Source organism: Typopeltis vanoorti, chromosome 19 (genome assembly GCF_054136105.1).
Source record: "Typopeltis vanoorti isolate ZY-2024b chromosome 19, IOZ_Tvanoo_1.0, whole genome shotgun sequence".
NCBI lineage: Eukaryota > Metazoa > Arthropoda > Arachnida > Uropygi > Thelyphonidae > Typopeltis > Typopeltis vanoorti.
In genome coordinates, this window is record NC_143567.1 from 67,164,216 (window position 1) to 67,186,994 (window position 22,779).

General features: G+C 36.2%; 1 long non-coding RNA gene across 1 annotated transcript in view; it reads right to left on the reverse strand.

The window, feature by feature from the left end:
* The window catches only part of LOC150096208 (uncharacterized), a 51,237-nt gene that overhangs the window by 20,021 nt on the left and 8,437 nt on the right, over positions 1 to 22,779 (reverse strand). Inside the window, exon 2 of the long non-coding RNA XR_016549977.1 lies at positions 6,295 to 6,618. This is a non-coding gene — a long non-coding RNA (uncharacterized LOC150096208). The remainder of the gene's footprint in view (positions 1 to 6,294; positions 6,619 to 22,779) is intronic.

Below are 22,779 nucleotides of genomic sequence, written 5' to 3' on the forward strand. Positions count from 1 at the left end.
ACAGGTAAAACTTTGTTGGACAGAAAACATTCGAAAGTTTGCATAAAATTATAATAAAACGATTAGGATAATAGAATTTCAGTAACTTTTGTCCAAGGCAACAGACCAGCAACGAATAAAAAAAAACAGAGATAGTAAGTGAAAAAGAAAACAAAATAACTATTTATATATATGTTTGAATGAAATTGCAAAACAATAAAGAATTTATTATTATTTTTATATTTATTTCGTTTTTATCCGAGTGGATAGCGCTTCCATGATTTTGATCCCAGGGTAAGCATTGATGCTGATGAAATGTCGATTGATGGTAGATGAATTTCATAACAGGGTCTGAGGCCTCACGTTTCCTCATTTGGAATGAGCAAACGCGAGGCCCATTTTTTCCCTACAGAAAAAAGCCATCTGTAAGCTATAAGCTATACACAGGAGACTGATTTGTTTCCGAAACAACAAAAATAGTATTTATTATTTTTAATTATGTTTTTGTTCAGTTATATATACCTTAGATTTTTTATTTATTTTATTTTATTTTATTATTATTATTATTTATTTATTTTTTTTTGTAGGGATGTTTGTTCAAGAACCCAACGGCAGGAGCTATGGTGAATAAATTTGGTATCTACCTTTCCTCGCTTTAAGCATGGAAATGCTTACACAGATTTAATTTTCAAGGTCGAGCATTAAGGGACTGTGATTCCATTGATGTGGATAGATTATCCATTTCAGTTTAATCTTCTGCCTCTCTCAGTTGAAGACCTGTTTTTGCAAGCTATACTGCGAACCGTAGTATTATAATAAATAAAACTACAGTCAATCTTGGAAAATTGCAGCAGGGGATTTGAGCAAACATTGCGTTACACGTACACCGTCTGATCAAACATATCCGAACCCCTGCTCATCCAACTCTCACTCTAACATGAAAGACATTTATATCACGTTGGCCAGCCATCTGCTGCTATTACAGCCTTCAATCTCCTGGGAAAGCTCTTTTCACTAAATTTTCAAATTTTTACTCTATTCTTCCAGGAGAACATTAGTGAGGTCGGACAGTCGTGTTGGGAGATTCAGCCTGCTCACAATCGGCATTCCAATTTATCCCATAGATTTTCTTAGGGAATGGGATCAGAGCTCCTGTGCAGGCCAAATCATTCCTGCATAGACTCCACTTTGTAGTGGTGGTGGTGGTGGGGGAGCATTGTCATGCTGATACAGGAAACGACCTTCACCGAACTGTTACCATGAAGTTGGAAGCACAAAATTGTCTAAAATGTCATTATAGGTCGCAGCGTTAAGCCAGAACCAGAACGACGGCGCCCAGTCAGAACGATGAAACACAGCCACAGACTATGATGTATCCTCCACAAAAATTCACAGCTGACACAACACACTCGGGCCGGTAGAGTACTCCTGGCATCCACCAACCCATACTCATTCGTCAGACTGCTATATGGTGAGGTTGATGAAGCGTGATTCACCACTCTAGAGAATTCCTTTCCACTGCTACCATTGGCAGTTTTACACCACTCAACCCAACGCTTGGTCATGAAAACTTCAAGTTCTTCAGCTCCGGATGAATAGTGTGGTACTGGCGTTGTTTGCAGAAGCATATCAGAATTCGGTAGCGAGAATTTCAACCGAGGATAGGTGATTTTTTTTTTCACCACGCGTTTCGGCAATCGGTGGTCCCGCTCTGAATTTTATGATCGCTACCAGGTTGTATTGTTCTTTTGTTGCTCTTAGACGTTTCTACTTCACAGTAGGCAGAAAATTACCGAAATGTGCTGTTTCAAAGGTGGCATCCTATCACAGTGCCATCGAAAGTCACCGAGCCTTTAATTTCAGGCCATTTTATTAATGTTTGTCTAGGAAGACTGCAAGGCCGTGTGCTTACTTTTTCCCCATTACTATAAATGGGATGTCCGGATACTTTTGATCAAATAGGTAGCGATAAGACAGCAAAGTGAGAAGTAAAAACAAAAAAGAAAATTGTTGTTCCAGGAAATAACAGAACTTTAAATATTTCCTACCGACAAGAAGCCCTAGTAACAGAAAATAGTTTCTCTCCATTTCTCTGAAAAATCACTCATATGAAGCATGCATCTTCATTTCATTTCCTTTCAAAAATCTTATTAAGTTAAAAATGCAAGCAATTCCACGTAGCTTGTTGGCCTTAAGGATCTTCTCTTGGTGTATTAGGCTCGGTGCAAGTCAAAGCCAAGTAACGTGCCTATCTTAAACTTCGCAAATTTCTGACATTCACAGTGCGACTGTCCTATAAGGAAAGGCTGCTTCCTACATGTTTATTGGCGAGCATTCTGTTTTTTTCCTAACTCGGACTTTAATCAGGAGTGTTTAGGACGCTGTTGTAAAACTGTTTAAGAAAAAGTAACAACGCTCACTATTAAAGCCTGTGCACCACCTGTTCTTCTCCATGACTGGGTTTTTTATTTCCCACAGGCACAGTTATCAAGATAATGTGCACAGGGGCATTGTGGTGACGTTCCTCAAACACAACAAAGCTATCCATTCTTTCTTTTCAATCCTTGTAAATATGCTCTCAAAAAATTCTGAGAGCAGTATAAATACCACATAAATATTTATGTTTATTGAGAAGCATTTTATACCTTTTAATACTGTCCAAAAACCTTGAATATAATACGAATATTGTTTATATTGTTCATAGTGTTCATCTGACTGGTCGACACACATAGACGGTGTAGCAACAGATCCAGTGAAATTTTCTCTGGAACAGTCTGACACAGGAAACACTAGTTGGAAAACCTAGTGCTTCGCCAAGATTTGTTGCCCCCAGCTGGTCAAAAAATAATATCACATCTCTCTCTCTCTCTCTCTCTCTCTCTCTCTCTCTCTCTCTCTCTTTCTCTTCCCCGAATTTATGGTGTACAAATGGAAATAATGTGTTACAGATTCTAATATGTGGAAGATGAAAACACCGTTATCTTTTTTGAACTTGTTGTAGACAACAGGCATGATATCTAGAAGCTCAATGGCTTATCTAATTCTTAGCATATCCAGATTCCTTCGAAAAGTTATAAAAATATTCAATCGAAAGGTTTACAAACCTAGCATACACTACTAGGAAGAAAGTGAACGGACAACCACATGGGCAAGGTGCATCGTGCCATGTAACGAGTCACGTGTTTGTAGCGATATAAATTGGAGGAATATGATGCTCCCAAGTCAGTGCAACTGTGTCCGGATGAAATGGCTGCGAGAAGGGAACTGACTGAGTTTGAAAGAGGAGTTGTGATAGGATGCCCTGTTGCAGGCTTATCAATTCGGCAAATAGGGTCGTTCCAGGAAAACAATCCGCGATACCATACCATAGATGGAAGTGCAGGGAATCCACTGCAGGTACTGCCCGCAGTGGACACCCCAACACATTCACCGAAAGTTACCGTAGGGTGCTACGAAGGATAATATGTAAAAACACCATTCGTCGGCCGACAACACACATTGATTGCGGAGTTCCGGGGATCGACTGGAATAAGAAACGTGTAAGCCTGGAAAGCTATGTGATGGAGCGACGAACCACGCTACGCCCTCTACCGAGCAGTGGGACGGGTGTGGCGGATGTCCGGTGAATGTCTCTTACTAGAATGCGTAACCCCAACTATGAAATTCGCAGGCGGTGGTGGTGCGATTGCATGATGGTTTTTCCTGGTTTGGCTTCGGACCTCTGTTCGTGGTGCTACGAACATTGAACTTCGAGAGGTATTTGAGCATTCTGGACAATCCATTGCTTTCTACTTTGTGGTCTTTCTACGGAAATGACCATTGTCTCTTTCAGCACGGCATTGCACCGTGACATAAGACAGCTGCTGTAACCGCATGGTTTGTCGACATGAATATCACCACACTTGACTAGTTTCCACAGAGCATTGATCTCAATCCTCCTGAACATCTGTGAGATGAAGTGGAGTGTCAGATGAGATCAAGGGACTTCCGTGCCACAGTAGTCCAGGATGTCATTATATGCCTACAGGAAGAATGGTCCAAAATTCCCATTGATTGCTATCGTACGCTTGTAGAAAGAATGGGATTGCTGCAGTCATTGCAACAATAGGAGTCCTAGATCTTATTAAGGTGGGTTCCATGGGTGTTTGTTCCTCAACTATGGTGTCCGTTCACTTCTTTCCAAGCAGTGTATACGCTTATCTTTACAGTACATTAACAAACCAAAATTAAAATTATTTCTTGAAATATACTAGCAATAAATAAAGCTAGAAATCTTTTCTGTACTAAATACTTCAGTAAGCAGAAAATGTAACAGAACAAATAAAGGAAAATACAACTTATTTAAGGTCTCTTAAATTGTGACAAAGATGAAACTACTTGAACAAAGATTTTAGTATATAAGTGACTAATCCCTTACCTTTGTGTAATTTTCCAATGAAAACTAGTTCATTAATATCTTTAATAGATAAGGAAAGTATAAAGTATTTTTATATATCTATCTATCTATCTAGTCACTATGTAAACACATCTTTGGAAAATGAGATGTGTATTCATAAGGTAATTAGCCACCTTTGGCAAACTGAAAATGTTGCCAATCTTAAAAACAGGATAAGAGTCAATATCAGTTTTTAATTTAAGGAAACATAATATTGAAAGCCAAAGATGCAGATGCAATCATTCTAGACCAAAAATCATTTTCTGGTTATACAAATTTCATTTACAATCTTCTGAAATTTGCATTTACAATCAGCAGGCTTACGACCTGCCAAGTATGTTTTGCTTTCGTAATCATAATTGTAGGATAAGGTTGATAATCTTATGTCTAAATATTCAGTCTAGGTTGGGTGTAAATTGTTTGTATTTTCTTGACCGGTTTGAGGATTGAAAAACCAGAGTTCCAGGAGACAAAAACCCTGCCGCTTGGTTATGAGACCGATTAACTCACTTTCATCTTGAAAAAAAAATTCCGATATGGTTCTTTGCCTTCCAGACAGAATTCGAACCCAGATTTTTCCAGTCTAACGGCTTCATCGAAAAAATACTGACCTCCAGAGGTTCGCAAGTTAATATAACTCACATAACTGCACAGAACAACAAATAATTCATAATCAGTTCAATACAAATAAGCATACATAAATCACTGGCAACCACAACAAGATTTTTCTGACTTTATTTTCACATTCTCATGACCTTCTTCTTCCTCTTCCGTTTCCCGTCTTCAAAAAAAAAAAAGAGTACTTTCGTTTGCTGTTTTGCCCACACATTTTAGATGCTGTTACTAATAAGTGTAAAGAACACGTTTTAAATACACGTGAAAATTCTCAGTGGTATAAAAGCATTATCATAAATGTGAAAATGATGCAAAAATGCTCATTCACTTGAAGTTATTCCATTTTTATAAGTGCTAGTAATGAAGTTTCCAAGTTTACCGAAAGGCTTACTTATTTCTTAATCCTGAAAGCCAATAATGGCATCTTTTTGACCTCTACTGTACCGAAATTATACTATCATATTCCATCTATCTATTTATCTACTATCATTAATCTTTAAGATTCAAGTCCATGTTGTAAATAAACAAAATCGGTGGAATAAAAATTACGCTAACTGAAGTGTGTAATTCTATTTCTTATATCACTAGTAATTCGTACGCCCTTAATTAATACGTTGAAGAGTTAAAATTACATTAAAATGAGATTACCTAACTCAATCCATCTTTTTCGGGAATTTAGTTATAAAAAATCGTGTCCTCTTTTTAAAGGTTGATATACTCCATCTTGTCAAGTAATTCATTCTTCGTCAGACGGTGATGGAAAAGCAACAATTTTGGCCCTTTTCCAGGTGAGTATCATCTGTGACTGATCTTCTAGCAGTTGTATATCCAAATGTCTAGAATCGCTTATAATGAATTCTAAATCGTTTTTTACTTCCAAGAATCCATTTAGTCTCAAAAGAGAAAGCACATCACAGATCAGATAATAAGATATTATGATTTATATGGGTTACTTTATTATTATTTTTTTTCAGTTTAATCACGTGCATGCATCCTTTGAAGAATAAACATTTATGGAAAAATTAAACGTTTAAAAACAGTGAATAAGTAAGCGGACATAATAAATTACTATTGGTCCAGGTAATAATAAATCAGTGTTGATTTTAACAAAGTATTAACAAAGTATTGCTAATACGTATCCATGTTAATAACAGGAATACGTATTAGCAATAATTACTAAGCCTTTTAATGAGGATCGAAAGAATGAGTGGTTGAAATTTATGCAAAGATCAAAATATTACATTAAAAAAAAGCTGAATGCTTACCTTTGGCCTGTATCGGAATTCATCCACGTGGTAAATTTAGTAGTTACGTCCAAGAAGTTTCATGGAAATCAGATTTAATTCTTTACACAGGACTTCCCCTTGAATTCTGCAATGATATTAGCTTCCAAGGCATCCTTTCCATGCATAGTTTCAGAAGTATTCACCAAACTAAGCAATAACATATTTTGCTATGTGACAAGCAGTACTGTTATGCTGGAACAGGTATGGCCTTTATCGTAAAATTCCATAAATGAAGTAGACTTCCATGCTTTTGACATATCTCCATATAATGGCATTGCTTCAAACAAATAACTATTTGTTTGCCTAAAACAAACAGATAGTATATGTTTCTCTATCGTCATGGTAACAACTTGTTGTTTGCTTACAACAATTTATACATAAAATCAATAAATGACTTTAAGAAATTGGCATTATTTTAACGCTAGTAATATACAAGTAATTTTATAGCAAGTGAAAATTAAGAAGAATTGTGGCTATAATCAGAGAATCAATTCGTTATCGCGATGAAGCTAAAGAGTGAAACATAGACAGACAAATGAAATTTTCCATTTTCTATCATTTCCATTTACATAGAAGTATTTCCTGTATTTATTTTTTACATGAACTTTTTTTAAATGACTGCAATGCTTTAATATTTACAGTTTTGTTTTAGTAGGCGGAAGTTCGCCAGCAATTCAGTTTCAAATGCAGCACCCTCATTACTTACTCAAATTCAAGGCTTCAGAAAGCTGATGTACGGGTTTGTCTTTTTGTTATCCGAAGCAAGAGCGCTGATGATGTCACTGCTTCGGATAAATGTTTATCCATCAGTGTGTGAGATACTTTTATTCCATCCTACGCTGAAAGCAAAGCAGTGAAGGTAATATAATTCAAAATAATAAGAACGTGGGATTGCAGTGAGCTATAAAGATAAATGATATGACATAAAAGTCAAGGGCAGGTTAGAAATGTAATAATTACCGAAAAGTATTAAAATCATCCATAAAAATAGCTTTATTACACTTCGCTAATCCGCTTTTATGTTTTTAACAGGTTCTGATTAACTTTTGTTTCTCAAAAGTATCGAAATAGGAAAAAAAAACTTATGCACGAATGATAACGCTATCGCTATTGTAATCATATGAAATCTTCTTAGTAAGTATGCAACGCACAAATATCTCTAATTTCTTTAGCTAAGTAGAGCTTGGTAACGAAGCGTAATGCCTACCCATATTTGTATTTCTTTCTACTCCAGGTGCTCTAAACTGTAAATCGGAGAGCAATTCTCCTGTTTATAATTTAGAGTAGTAAATCAGAATTCTAATTCCAATTCGTGATAGAGAATTCAGAAAAGAAAAACAATTTGAGGAAAAGTCTTCCTCGAGACACTTAGTTTTTTTCCTGAAATCATTATTCTCCCTTCCACAACGTGTACCATGCAGTATCAGTTCAGACAATGTGAGTTTTTCTCATAGGACAGATGCTAATGAGTGTAATGTTCCCTAGCGGTTCTGTTAATGATTTAACTTTACCCGTCTCCACATCTCTCTCCCCCTCCCCCCCCTCTCTCTCTCTCTCTCTCTCTCTCTCTCCCCCTCCCTCTCTCTCTCTCTCTCTGTCTCTCTCTCTCTTTCTCTCTCAGCGGATGTTTCCAGTCCTTTAGTTAATGTTAACAAATTAATTACGGATACCTCGTAGTAGCCAGTTTTATCCTTGTTCTTATCACAGCAGCAGGTGCGACGCACGCAAATGCTGAGAGATCGTTACTTTTATCATCTAGGGACATGAATGTAAACTTATTTCTGTCTCACTACTACTTTAGAGTGGTTCGTGATGATGTTACAAAGCACTCACGTGACTAATTGAATGCTTTGTAACACCATACAGTACAAAACTTAACCTAATTTACATTAACTCATATTTCCACGTAACTCCACCAATCAAAATTTAAGATGAATTCTAGGAGAGAGAAAGACTTAAATCCCTTTTCCATTTCTATCAATGCAAATTGGTTTTAAATCCAGAGGTTTGGTTTTCGTTTTTTTTGGAATTACACAGAAGAAGCAATTTTGTGTCTGTGTTCATGGGTTGGTTTGACTATTTCAGCGGGATGAAAAACAACACAATTTCTTGGAACATGAAATTCTTATCCTTTTATGAGATCGGCTAACCCCGCTTTTTTTTAAATAGCCCATAGAAAGATTCTCTGCGTCCCTGACGGGAATCGAACCCAGTTCTTTCCAACCAAAGGATATCATTATCGAACTGAGTTACGGAGATCCTCATAGAAAGCCATATACTGCCATTAAAGATACAAAACGTTTCTTCGCCTTGTATACCTCTTGGCTATTAAACCAAACAAAGATAGTCTCTCAAATGACCATTTCTTCAAAAACAATACCTCTAAGATTAGCCTGAATATAAAATGACATTCATTTCATATTCCACGTAGCTGCATTCCTCATATTTCTTTTCACCCTCGTGCTTAATTATCCTTAATTAGAGTTAAGAGAAAATATTTGCTAACACTTGCTGCATTAAGGGATAAATAAATTTTGTCACCTGACACGATGTCATCATCTTTCTAATCAGCATTATGATGGCCTGAAGTTGCATGAAAAAGATGCACTACATTAAGTCGAAAAAAATATATGGATAACCGATCGTTTTACAGTACTTTTATTTATAGAAACCTAATACACTGTTTATAAACCTATATATAAACCTATATGTGCGTCCATCTCTGGTTGCAATTACCGAAGTCATTCTTCTGAGTAGACTTTCATTAAATGATGAACAGACACTGGTAGTCCATTCAATCAAAATGACAATGTCACTGAAGTGAAGACGGATCAGTTTTTCTTGCCCTCAATAGACGATCTAATACTTCTCAAAGATGTTCTATATGTTCTTCTCCCGTGTTGGCTAGTCTAAATTATACACTCCCAATTTTATTTGATGATCTTTTTTTATATCCGATCCACAAACAAAAGGTCACAAGATAACACATCAGTGCTGAGTGTGTGTGTGGGAAAGAGATTAAGAAGAAATAAGAAATTTGTTGACTTTTTTGAAGTTGTATCTTTGGGGAAGACCGAGTGAGGGGAGGCTAGAGGTTCCAAAGAAAAAAGGAATGAAAGAGAAGGATTTGATTCAATAAGTTTGATATTGAGTGGTAAACAAATATTGATTAGTAGCTGTTCTTATTATTACAATTTTGGAAGAGGATGGAGAAATGATAGTAGTCGATTTAGCAGAGAGCATTGGCCATGAAAGTACCCGTAGAAGATGCATGAGAGAGGGACTGATTCTGTGAGAGAGGTGTCATCAATTAATTAATTGTCCTATTCTGAAAGCATCAAACAATGCTAGTGAGGTTTGGGTGCATCTTCCGAAATATGTGAGAAGTGTTCCATGTTTGGAAGGACTTGGGAGGTTGTTTGAAATGTTGTTCAGGCAAGAAGAAGAGCGTTGTGGAGAAAAGTACACTAAGTTTTTTTGGGCGGATGAAGAACCAATAAGTGAGATATGTTTGTGTTTGTGCCAGGAAAGGTTTGAGGTGTAGATCAGTTCAAGAAGAGAAATCTGATCATGTTTTGTATCTGAGTGTTATCAAAAAACTAATCCGAAGTGATATGAAATCTTCTTTCTTGAGAAATCATACAGGATTGTGTTTTGGCAGTGTTGAAATTAGTAATGTTATCCTCGTCCCATCAAGAACTGAGAGACCACAATTTAGGGCATCGGTTATGAAGGATCATGAGGCTGGTAATGATTGGACGTTACAGATTTTCTGAAATGAGAAGGAAGAGCGGAGTGTACTGTCATCAGTATACCTTTGGATAAATTTGAAGTCAGTAAGATCAAGTCGTGTACAGGAGAAAGAGAATGAGTGAAAGCATAGAGTCATGTGGCACTTCTGCACAGGTGGGGAAATCTGAGGAGAAAAAACCATCTACCATAATACGTTGTAAGTGACCAGAGTGGAAGCTGGCGATCCAGTTGCAAAAGGAAAATAAAAAAAAAATACCTCTCTTGAACATTCAAGACTTTAGGACGTACTTAAACAGTGTTTTTTTTACAATGTAAGTTCTGTAGTGAAAGTTTTCTAGTGATTTAGAAAAACAGTGTCAACTTCACACATAATTTTTCTTAAGATATTGCCATTTTAGATGATGCTTAAGTTTAGTAAGTTTTATGGCCGTCTTAAGTTTCAAGTTTTATGACCACTCAATTCAATGTCATTTGTAAAAGCGCGCGCGCACGCACGCACGCACGCAACACACACACACACACACACACACACACACACACACACACACACACACACACACACACACACACACACACACACACACACACGGCGGTCCCTTCATTTTTCGCACAAGCCCTTTTAAATCTAATCTAAGAACGTCTCATGTCTTTTTTACCTTCCCGCTTCATGTTTCGCTTTATTTTCAATCGCATTCACTAGATTATTGCGAAGAGCGATTACACCATCAGTTGGAACTGAAACAATTTTATCAGCACATCACTGCGTTATTAATTAAACATATTCTCAAAATATTGTTAAAATACTTATAAATACTTATCATGTATTAATTATATGTTTAGTCATTATTGATTATGAATGTAATTATTATAAAAAGTTGGATCGTTTTCTGTTGTTTTATATATATATATATGTGTATGTGTGTGTGTGTGTGTGTGTGTGTGTGTGTGTGTGTGTGTGTGTGTGTGTGTATATAGAATGATAACGAGGGTCCATATTATGCTACTTACTGAATGAAAGAAAAGGGAAAAAATAACCTTCAACTTTCTAACTTCAAATACGATCATTGCTACTGCTGAGCGGGAAAATTCTGATCTAAAGCTAAACTTTGATAAAAGATCTTCCTTTTTGTCTGCATTAAAGTTTAGAAATAATCAAAATAAGTAAATAATAATCAAGAACGATTATAAAAAGAATAAGAAGTAACGTGTTTCAAATCTAATAGCGGTATTTACCGACTTGTTTCTGTCCAATCCTATTTATCTAATGTGCGCAGAGCTTAAAGCTGACATAAGAGAAATCCCATCGCGATCCCAATCAAATCTTTGATGCTAGAAAGATTTCGTTCACTGACATTTCTCTAACCATTCTTTAACTAGCGATTTAGGCTACTGTTTTAATCTCACTTATTCCAGTAGACTTGTTTTTTTGTGCATCATGAAAATTCGTTCATATTCAGTCTGTTCTTTAAAAAAGAAGCAGATCTTTGCAATAAATGTGTGTGTGTGTGTGTGTGTGTGTGTGTGTGTGTGTGTGTGTGTGTGTGTGTGTGTGTGTGTGTGTGTGTGTGTGTGTGTGTGTGTGTGTGTGTGTAAATCACGGGGAATTCTTTCTACCTTTCATGGGGTAGAGATTAATGCTCAGTCTTTATCACGAAAGTTAGGGAGATTATTAGGTACGCATGCAGAATCGATTGATATCAAACCTCTTCACGGCTTTTGTATAGCTGAGCAGCGAAAGAGGATATCGCAGCATCTTCCCCTTTGGTTGATGACGGAACTATAATCGAGGCATTTCAAAAGTCGAGTTAATCGGTCTCATACAATGTGTACAATATGTGTGTGTGGGGGGCATCGTACATGGCATGGAGGTCAGACTGTCACTATGTGACTGACACAAATCTCCCCGCCCCCCGATGGAACAACAACAACAAGGCACCCAATTTTCTACAGTACCAGAACACAGCTCCATCTACCGCTGGATTTCAAATTTTAGTTTCCATTTTTTCCCCATATACTTGTATATGTTTTTGTCTCTGCCCAATGCCATTATATAAAGAGACGACTATAGCCCCACAAGATAATAAAAATCATAAGCTTCGCTGCTTGAAACATGCGAAGTATTTCTGAAGTCATTCGGACAAAATTTTAATTAAAACGCCAACCGTTAAATTGTAGATTTGGTACAAAAAAGTACAATTTAATCCAGTAAAACTAAAAAATAATTTATAAACTTATAATGAAGTTAACATCGGTATTAGAGCAAAACTGAAAGCTACTCATACACGAATTCCTGAAGCGTAAAATATGTAACCACTTTTTATTTGGAATAAGAAATCATGATATTGAGACTAATAGTAGACATTGCTTCGAAAAAATTATCGTGAAGTCTTATAACTGTATTAGATATTTAGAGATGTGTTGAAATAAAGCAAGACAGACTATTTAAATAATATAACAACAGCGCCACCATTTGGAAATCGCTGTCATATATGGGGCCAGCCTCATATTGTAGATAGAAACATCTCTTCCAGCTATAATAATAATAATCTGATCTGATCCTGTGGCTTCCTCTCTTTGAGAGGGTTGCAGCTGATTACTAGGGAGATAGTGACGCAAGGTGGTTTCCCCTTGCCGTAAGTATTTATGACTGTATCCTGTGTGTTCGCGGGTGCGGTTTGCCTGCTTGCGGGATAAAAACCCCCAGATAAACTGGCGGAAAAAACAACCCTGATGTACATGCCCAAGACCGGCTAACTTGGGAATCGAACCTAAGACACTTCTTCCCCAGGTTGCGAAGCGCATAGCCACTAGGCTAACCGAGCGGATAATGATGATAATAATAATAATAATAATAATAATAATAATAATATTATTATTATTATTATTATTATTATTATTATTATTTTATTTATTTTTTTATTTTTTATTTTTAATTTAATTTTATTTTATTTTTTTAAATTTTTTTTTTTGTCTCAGATAAATTGCATACATAGATGCTGTAATAATTATATATATATATAATATTTATAACACATTACAATTGTGAATAACAGATACTTGCAAGTTAATAATTTTCTTCCTCGAAGCTTAGCAGAGCTTATCTGAGGAAGATAATAGATGATAGATGGCGGTGGTTTGATGGTAATGTTCCTATACTGGTCACAAGCCAGGTGTTGATTTTACTGTTTGTTGGTACGTGCTTGGAAGACTTCGACTGCTATTACAGTTTAACTTTTTTTTGTGTGCAAATAGGGTTGGATTTAGACTTGGTGTGTTTGTTTCTTTTTGTTCTTGTAGTGATGGTTTTTGAGAGGGGGGGGTTTGTCATAGGTGTGTGTGTGTGTGTGTGTGTGTGTGTGTGTGCGTGTGTGTGTGTGTGTGTGTGTGTGCGTGCGTGTGTGTGTGGGGGGGGAGAAACAGGAATTGCTCTAATTTTCATTCTCGCTATAATATTTATATAGCGCCTGTTTCAGCTCTCTGTATGTTCCTAGGTTTCTGTTGTCGAACGGCAGTTTGTTTATCATGTCAGGTACGTAGAAGTTTCGGGTGGCTTTGCCATTTTGATTGTTGTAGTTATATGTTATGTAGTTTGTTGACTGTGGTCATGTTATCTGATATGTTGTTCTGGTTACTCTATAGGTTGGGCTGTAGTAATGTTTTAACATGACTGTGTAGTGACATAAGTGTTTCACCTTAAATATTTTGTGTTTTGTCCGTGCTTCCTGCATAAGTGTGGATTGTTCCCAGAATATCAGTTTTACCATTTTATCTTACAACCGTTGTAGCCTGTTAAGTCTGTAGTCTGTGCAGAATGCGTATGATGTGATTGCATATCATAAAATGTTTTCACATAATGCTTTATAGATTAGTATTTTTATGTGGGTTTGGGCAATGTCTTTTAATCTGTATGGTTTGCTTGCTATTATCCTAAGCTTGGTATGTAGGTAGTTTGTATGGCTATTCCAACTTTGAAGCATTGAAGTGAAGTCCGAGATAGCGTGTTGTTTTCATCTGTGATGGTTGTGATTTTAGGTTCTGCGCTTTGTGTATAGGAGGATGAATGTTGGATAGTGAGATATTTAGTTTCTATGGGCAGGGTTTAGGGGTTTTTGAATACCATTAGCTTTGTTTTTTCCAGGGTTTATATATATGCCGTTTTCGGTTAACCAGTTAGTGATTTGATTGATGTCGTGTTGCATATTTGTGTAAGCGATATTTGCGTGTGAATGGATACTATGGCCGTGTCGTCTGCGTACTGCAAGATTTTACTTTTTAGGGAAAGGTGGCTTATGTCGTGTGTGTATATGTTAAATAGAATGGGAGATAGGACAACTCCTTGCGGTACTCCACAGGTTACATGTACCTCTTTGCTGTATGCTGATCCTATACGTGTGGTGTGCTTTCTGTTTTTCATGTATGCTTTAAACCACTGAAGTAGACGATCTCCAATTCCGATATGCGTTAGTTTCGTTAACAAGGTTTTGTGTTAGTGTGTCAAATGCGTTTGTTAGCTCAATGAATACCACTAATGTTATTCTGTTTTTATCCAATGCAGCGTTTATTAGATCTGTGAAATCTTCCAGGAGTGTTGCTGTTCCTTTATTTTTTTGAAAGCCATATTGTGTTTTGGGTATGATTTGAAATTTTTCAACGTATGTGGAGAGTTTCTGATGCACGATGCGCTCCATGATTTGGTTGATTACAGAACAACGTGGCGATGGGTCTGTAATTACTTATAATGTTTCTTTTTCCCTGTTTGTGTATGGGTGTAATTAATGCAGTCTTCAGTGTTTTAGGTATGTGTCCCGTTTCGAAGATTTTATTTAACAGTTTTTATATAACTGGAAGTAGGTTGGTTGAGTGTTTTTTGATGTCTTTTGGTCTGATTCCGTCTATCTCCGGTCCTCTGTTAGGTTTAATTTGTTGAATTGCCAGTGATAGTTCTTCTTTTGTTACTGTGGGGAACCACATCGACTGGGTTGCTCGTGGACCTAGTGGAGAAAGTTCGTTTGTGTGAGGAAAGGTTGTTTCTTGTAGTTTTTGGACAGAGTTCACGAAGTGCTGATTAAAGTTGTTTGCCAACTGTTTCAGGGATTTGGGGTCGCAGGCAAAGCTGTGTTTTATTGTTTCTGAGGCAGTGGTTCTGTGTATATTGTCCAGCATTTCATTAATCAGGTGCCAGGTTTCATTTATGTCATTCTGAGCTGTTGTTAATTTGTTGCTGTAATAGTTTCTTTTTGCTGTTCTAATCTGTGTTGTTAGGAGATTCCGTTTTCTTTTGTATTCCGCTTTTAAAGCGATATTGTTCGGCGACTTCTTAAGTTGTTTCCATAGGGCATCGTTTCTTTGTATGTCTGTTAATATGTTGTCTGTTATTCATGGATTTTGTTTCTTTTGGGGACGTATTTTTATTTTTGTTAATGCTTTGTTATATATTTTGTTAAATGCAAGTTTAAGATTATTATATACAGCTTCAGCAGAGTCTAAAGATGCTATCTGCATACAGTCTGTTTTTCTGATTTCATCGTTTACTATTGTTTCGTTTAGAATGCTATAATACTGTTTTGTAGTCTCAGTGATTTTTATGGGTTCTGTTTCAGTGTGTAACTGTAATGCTGTGAAATAATGGTCTGCCAGTTTGCATGTTATGGCGACTGCTGTGTGGCTGTTTAGAGGGGACCTTATATTTATATGATCAATGCAGGATGAGGGTGTTGTGTTTCCGACTATCTCTTCTCGTGTATACGACTGTATGGATGGGGTTGTGTTATATGCCGATAATAGGTCTAGGTATTGTTCTGTGTTGTGTTATTTATGTTCCTAATGTTTATATTAATCTCTCCTATTATTATCAAGTATTCTGAGGCGCCTACTTCCGTGGCTGAAAGCCATCTGTTTAGTTCTTCTAGGAATTTTGTGGTGCTTAAGTTGGGTGGTCTGTATTCATGTTGGTTAGTGTGCTGTTCCTTCTTAACGAGTTGTCAATATTCCTTTCAATGTGGCAGCCTGTTGAGGTCGTCTACGGATTTTATTTCGATTGGTTTTGCGTCTTGTGTCTTTCTAAGGAATATTTTGCTGTCTCTTATCCATATAAACCGGTAATTTTTTTTCTGTTTTTACTTTCCTTGTTTGGTAGAATAGTTTCTGATAATATGGCGTTAGGTATTCGGACAAGTATATTGGGGTATTGTCGTGGTCTCCTTTCAGATCCTTGACTACTGGTTTTTTAATCCTGCTAGCTTTTATAAGTGTAGTTTTTGTTGGGCTGTTGGTGAGTCGCACTAAGACGGGAGAAAGATGGGAATTATTTTCTCTTTTCCTTTTATATTAATAATTATTAATTATTATTATTAATAATAATAATAACGAAACTTGTTCTGCGCAAACATTAGCGGTATGTATGGTTTAAAAAATAAATATCATACGGTTTCTTAGTTATGGGAATAAAAAAAATATAAATCCCGCTTTACAATAGGAACACCATTTATGAGTCAGGCGTAGAGCTATTATAAATTTTATCATTCAAATAAGGGAAGACAGGCAAAGTAAATAAATCTGATAAATGAAGAGCGAAAAATATATCATATATCAAATGACTAAGGTTTGGGGAGCATCAAGGAACAAGAAGTGGAGAGTCTTCTAATCTTTTACAAAAATGTTTAATTGGATTTTGTTATAAAAATAAACTTTATAATATTTAATACGTAAATTAAACATAGAAATTAGTTATGGAATCATTCTCTCTCTCTCTCTCTCTCTCTCTCTTTCTCGTTCACTCTATATATTTCGACCGTTTCAGTTTCTGCGAATTCTCCACTAAATTGAGATGCGAGAAGAGAGAATGCCTTACCTCCAAAATGAAAAAGAAGAGCTAAAACAACGGATAGAAGTAACCGCATCTAAAGAGTAGACATCGCATTCGAGGATAAACATGCCAAATTATAACACCGTAGGATGTGCTCAGTGTGAAATATTGTTTCAACATATCACAGTATATTTGCGTCTTATCTGCAGAGATATCAACGTACCTAATCTATGCAATACGAACATTCTTCCACACAATTATTCCACCTGGGTTGATGCCAACTTTTGCTGCTGTCTAACATTATGAAGACGACTAAAGTCATTAGTCAATTTAATGCATGTTCTTTGGTGGTTTACCTGTTTTCTGTGAGTAACAACTGCAGTTTCCCTAAAGAAAAGCGTATGAAATTGTCTAGCTCACCTTATGCTATAAGCACTTATACTGTAAATGTTTCTCGCTTCCTAGACGGAATCGGAGACACACCGTCCAGTTATTTGCAAAAGGAGGTTTAAGTATGACATTTTAAAGCGTTTTTAGGGTAATCGGTATTTTGATTTTATATTATGTTAATTAGCATGTTAATATATAATAATATGTCATATTTTGTATATAAATATTTGTATTTAATAAATGAATTTTGCAGTATAAACGTGTAGTTTTTTATTTAATACTAATGAAATCTCACTTGCGTTATAACACGGATTATAATATATGAAACCGAATATTGGTATGAATATATTAAACCATTTTACCGATTGTCTGATACAGGAAGACATGGATCACAAATTACAGTAAACAAAATACCTGCTGCGACTTACAATGTTTGATATTTATATTTATTATTATTATTATTATAAAAACCTCCATGGAGTCAAAGACTCATCGTGGGAGGTCCACTGTTATACACACAGTTTATCACACTGTCCCTTAAATATATTCACTGTCTCTGCACACACCACACTCTCGGGAAAAGCATTCCAATCACTAACCACTCTCCGTGCAAAAAACCTGCTCCTCAATCCCATGCTCACACCCTCCTTATACAGCTTCCAGGAATGACCTCTTGTTCTCCTGCTATCCTCACCCATTCTGTGCAAAACCTCCCCGACGTTAATCTGGTAATAACCACTTAACAGCTTATATGTCTCAATCATATCCCCCCCTCCTCCTTCTATCCACCAATTTCTGCAAATTGCATTTTGTCAATCTGACTTCATACTCTACATTCCGGAGACCAGAAACCACCTTAGTCAATCGCCTCTGAACTTTTTCCAACGCAATTTCATCTTTTTGAAAACCAAGTGACCAATCTGTGCACAGTAATCCATATGTGGCCTGATCAAAGCCTTATACAAAGGAACCATAATATCCTTACTTCTACAAGTCAATGTCCTCCGCACCATTCCCATTATCAGCTGTGTTGTCTTCACTATTTTAGTAACATGTCCCAGAAATTTTAGGTCTTTGTCTACAATCACTCCCAGATCTCTCATTTTCTATACCTCTTCCAAGATATTCGCACCGATTGTGTACTCTACATCCTATTTCTGCTTCCCAAATTTCAAAATCTTACACTTTGAAACATTGAATTGACATCCCCACTTATGTACCCATTCAGACAGTGTATGCAAGTGCTCTTGCAAAGCTACAGCATCCACACTACTCCTGATAGCTCTCCCCAACTTTGCATCATCTGCAAACTGCACATCACCATTCAGACCTCTCCAGATATCATTTACATACAAATTAAACACTAGTGGACCCAAAACATACCCTTGAGGTACACCACTAGTAACTTTCCTCTTCTGGGATATCGCTCCTCCATAGACAACTCGCTGATACCTATCAGACAACCAATCTCCAATCCAGTGAATCAATCTACTGTTCAGCCCCATCCGTTCCAATTTAATTACCAGCTTGTCATGTGGCAATTTATCAAACGCCTTTGCAAAATCTAAATATACCACTGTATATGCAATACCGTTATCCAACGCATTTGCCACTTTATTATAAAAAGTCAGATTTACAGATCATTTTTATTTATATTAAAGAGTCAAAGCAATGTGTAAGAAGCTGTCAGCGGTAAGTGTAAAATTTGTAGTCGAGTATATGGAAACACTTTGAAAAGAAATTTTTGGGGTTCTTGTATGCCTTGTATGCCGGCATATATGGTAGTAATATAACCTTTCTGAATCGTAGTGAAATATATCAGAGTAGAAAATATATATATGCTAGTGCACTTCGATTTAAATTATTAAATTAATTGGAAGTAACAAAATGGTTTTTCATAAATTAGACCATTACCATCATTCATGTGATGAATATTTTAAAATATTTAAAATTGTGTTAATAAAATATTTAATAAAAATTAAGAATTTAATTGTCACGAGACTCATCCTTCACAATTTGAAGAAGAAAAAAAGATTTTCTTTATCTTAATAAAATATATTTTTAAAAATTATAATAAAAAATAATAAACACAAACTTTTACGGAAATCAGGAAATATTTTAATGCATTTCACACTTCCGTCAACTTTTATCTGACTGCAGTAAAAGTAAGAAACTTAGCTACTAGATTTGATATACAAGGGTTCGATGGGATTATGGCCTTCGCGCCATTATTTTTAAAATAATATTTATGAATACCATCATGAGAGAATAAGAAAAAAATGCCAAATAGCTATATATAAAACACTAGTAGGATTTTGGATATTAGAAAAGTTCAGGGAACAGCCCTTCTCACAAAGAGATTTACAAGTCTAATATTAATAAGTTTTTTTTTTTCTTTTTCGCTTACTTTATCCAGTCATGAACTTTATATTTGATAGAAGAGTAAAGATAGGAGTAGAGAACATCGTCTTTAGCCATACTATATTTTTTATTTATAATTTACAATTTCGTCTTAATAGTTAATTAGGAAAAGCAATGCTTTATTCAATATATTCTTAAAAGTGTGGGAAATGCTTAATAACACAACCGCCTCCATGTTCAGAAGTGGTTATGTTCCGTGTTTAAGCAATTTGCATTAAACAATCTTTCAAGGACAAATAAAAATCTGTAGGAAGTGATTTTTTTTTATTTTAAAAACCTAGCCTTGAACATAAAGGAATCCGAACTGTCCACTATGAGGGGGCAACGAACTTCAAACAGGCTACATGAATAATGATGTCTATTGAGGGAATAATACAAGAGAATAACATGTCATCACCGCTAAAAATTAACAGCAATACAGGTTGAACCCTGATAGCCCCACATTCTATTTTCCGGCAATTCCCGTGGTCCAGTAGCATGTTTGAAAGAGCGGATAATTCGGCGTAACTTCCTTGATGATGACAATAGTTTTCAGAAGAATCACTTCGCTTGGATCGAGCCAGAAAGAGAAACCCTCATCTCAGTGTTCTGTTTACAACTGACACTCTGCAGCTTCGGTAGTTTAATACACCAAAACTGCCAGATGTTTTCAGATGTGTTTCCAATAGAAAACATATAATAAATTATTGTTTTATCACTTCTATATTACTCTGCATGCACATCTCAGTTCTGTTGATGCAAGAAAAAAAAATTTTTATTACTCAAAACATTATCTGTTTTGAGGAATAAAAAAAAAAAACAAGTTTCTAGGAAAAATCCCTCGAGACTGGATAACTCACTTTCATCTGTCAAATCCTGATCGAGTTCGTCGCGTCGTAGATGGGATTTGAACCGAGGTCTTCCCAATCAAAGCGCTTCGTCTATACCGAATAAACAACGGAGGTTTCAGTAATAAATTATGAATGTCTATGCGTTAAAGGCTAAACTCATCAAAGTAATAAAATAATTTACTTTATAAATGGAAATCGCTTTGAAAGCAGACGTAAAAGAGTATTTAAGTCCAGTTTACCATTAAATGTTTAAGATCTAAAAAGATTTTTATCACCATCTTTTTTATTAGAGATCTGGAGTGGCATCAAGGAGCATTGCGTATCTCAGTCAGTATACACGAAGACCTGGGTTCGATTCCCGTCAGTGACTTGCGGAACATTTATCTGGTCTCTTTCGACTAGAGGTAAGTTAGCCGGTCTCATACGGAGGTAAGATTTTTTTTTCACTCGGAAACTCGGGTTTTTCGTTCCCCAGAATAGGCAAATCGGCCCCCGTGAACACACATGGATTACAGTCATGAATACGTCCGGCCATATGCCGGTCCCGAGCCTGGATAAAACTGGGTGAGTTGAGGAAAACAATAATGAACTACCGTGTAAAAATCTCACCAGGAATACTTTGTGGGCAATGCCTACAAATGTCACCTACGGTCGGAAACGATTGAAAGGGAAAACAGGGCAGGGAGCGGCATTAAAATGACGAAATCATATTTTTCTATGGAGCAAGGTTTCTGGCTTGTCAACCTATGCTGTGAGTTTCGAGCTAATTAGTTCCAGTACACTACATCATAGTGTACCGCAAATCTGTTTAATTCTAGATGGATTAAACAGATTTAGTCTGTACTAAGAAACATAAAACGTGCATTTACAAATAAAAGAATAAGAGTGCATATTCCGACAAAAGTTAGGATGATTTGGGTGTATTACTGCCGGGACAACCAAGGTTATTTACTGTGAAATGCGTGCGTTCCTTAGGCAGGTTACTTGTTTTGCGAAATGAAAAACCCTTCACCTCATTGAGACTGGCTCATTCATTCACTTTCTGTTGAAAACCCCTATTAAGATGAAGATTCTTCGCGTACCAGATATCAATCGAACCCACGTATTTCCAATTATTTATTTTTATGTAGCTCCCACACACGAAACTTTTTTTGAGTAAATTTATAGTGATTAGCACTGTGGTTGGGCAAAGAACGTTTTGCTACTTTTATTAATTTTATATTTCTTTTGTATTGTTTTAATTTATTATTTACATAGTGAATAAATCTTGCTCTAGAGACCAAACATGGGACTTTTCACTTCCTCACTTACTGGATCAGGTGACTACTTCCCCACTGGAGGAATGAAGTGGCTTGAAATTCCACTTCATGCCTCCAGCAAGTGGGGCAGTTGTCACTTGATAAGTAAATTCATCTCTCACCTAAGGGAAATCACAAACATCCATGTCCAGGGATGGATTTCAGCCGCCGTTACCTGATGGGAGAGCAGATATAAACTTATTGCTTACATAAAACATACAAGAAATTTCTGGCTGAATGGTTTCAGAACTCACCTAGAAAACAAACAAACAAACACAGTCAAATGATGTCAAAGGAAGGAAAGTTTCTCTCTCTCTCTCTCTCTCTCTCTCTCTCTCTTCAAATGGGACTAAGCTAGCCAAATGAAGATCGTAGTTTTTTTCTATCTGAAAAGCGGAATTTTTCTGCAGGAAAATAGGCAAATCGACCCAGTATGCAGGAATAATAAAGATGTATGCCACCCTGATGATAGCTTGGGTCAGCAAGCAATAAAATAAATAGGTCGCAAGATTACGGTCGTACAATAAAGAATGCAAAAAGATAAATTACTTTTTAAAATTAATTAATCACTCAGTTAATTAACTGAGTAATTTAATAACTCAGATAACGCACGCACACACACACACACACACACAAAATACTCTGGATTAAAGATAGATGTAGAGAATTTTTTGCTAAGCTAAAAATGAAATTTTTAGCTTAGTAAAAAATGTAAACTTGCCAAGAAATTATGTTCTTAAAAATTAAAGATACCAAGAAATTATATACATGGTTTAATCATTTATCCAAATGTAAGCAAACAAAGTTTGCGCCTGATGTATTTTCAGGACTGGGGCAACTCGTGGTAAAGGTGGTATGACTTCACATCACTTGCCTTAGTATCCCATAATGCAAAGCACATCTCCTTGCGGACATGTATAATGCTATGCATTATGGGAAGGGTCACTACCTAGACCGGTTTCGACCT